Genomic DNA, 968 nt, shown 5'->3' on the forward strand with positions numbered 1-968 from the left:
ACAAGAATCCCAACAGGTAAGGCTGGGGGTGCAGCTGGGTGGCAGAGCCCAAATGGCTAAAAGGGTCCTCACCCAGTCACAGATTAAGAACCCGGCAGTTCTAGGAGATCAGGCTCAGGCTCCGCCCACCGGCCGAACACCGGGTGGGGCAGGAGGGAACAAGGCAGAGGAATACATCACCTCCAGCACCCGCTGCCAGGGCGCTGGTAGGTCGCGGTGACGGCGCAGAAGGGGGAGCTAACGAGAGACTGGGCGTGCGCCCTAGGGCAGGGCGTCGCTTGTGACGTCACAGGTAGAGCGTGGCGTATGTAGATGAGACAGCGCAGGGGCTGCGGTTTGGGCACCTGCTGCTTAAACTCGGCTGATTTCCCCGTGCTGTGGGAGCGAGTGAAGCGCTGTTGCGCGAGCCGGGGTGTAACCGCTGTGTGTAAGGGCTGAGAGGGCCCGGGAGTGGGCGAGTTAGTGACCGTGTGTGTACAGTGCAGGGCGTATGCGGCTGTGGTGCGAGGGAGAGCGAAGCGCTCATACTTACCTGGCAGGGGAAACACCATGATCACGAAGGTGGTTTTCCCAGGGCGAGGCTCATCCATTGCACTCCGGCTGCGCTGACCCCTGCGATTTCCTCAAATGCGGGAAACTCGACTGCATAATTTGTGGTAGTGGGGACTGCGTTCGCGCTTTCCCCTGCGGCTTGTTAAGTACCAAGAGAAGACTTTACGGAATTTTCCTTTGTCCGTCGTGGGGTCTCCTTGGTTGATGTGGCCAGCATGTGTAGGCTTGTGGTTTTTCCGTGTATCTTGCTTTGTCGTAGTTTCTGTATTCTTTTAGAACAGTTTTCTTCTTTTTCAACGTACGTTGTTTCGGCGGTATGTATGATCGCGGTTACTTATTAAAGTTTACATCTTGCGCTGTTGAGGAAGCGTGTTTGTTTACCCACGAACGTGACTGTTTGACCAAAATTGGATGTG

At 55.9% G+C, this 968-nt stretch overlaps 1 non-coding gene across 1 annotated transcript; it reads left to right on the forward strand.

Moving 5' to 3' along the window:
* Positions 1–524: 524 nt before the first annotated feature.
* Positions 525–686, forward strand: LOC124968375 (U1 spliceosomal RNA). The gene has a single exon (XR_007105696.1). It is a non-coding gene; the product is annotated as a U1 spliceosomal RNA (small nuclear RNA).
* The last annotated feature ends 282 nt before the right edge of the window (positions 687–968 follow it).

This window comes from Sciurus carolinensis, chromosome 1, assembly GCF_902686445.1.
Source record: "Sciurus carolinensis chromosome 1, mSciCar1.2, whole genome shotgun sequence".
NCBI lineage: Eukaryota > Metazoa > Chordata > Mammalia > Rodentia > Sciuridae > Sciurus > Sciurus carolinensis.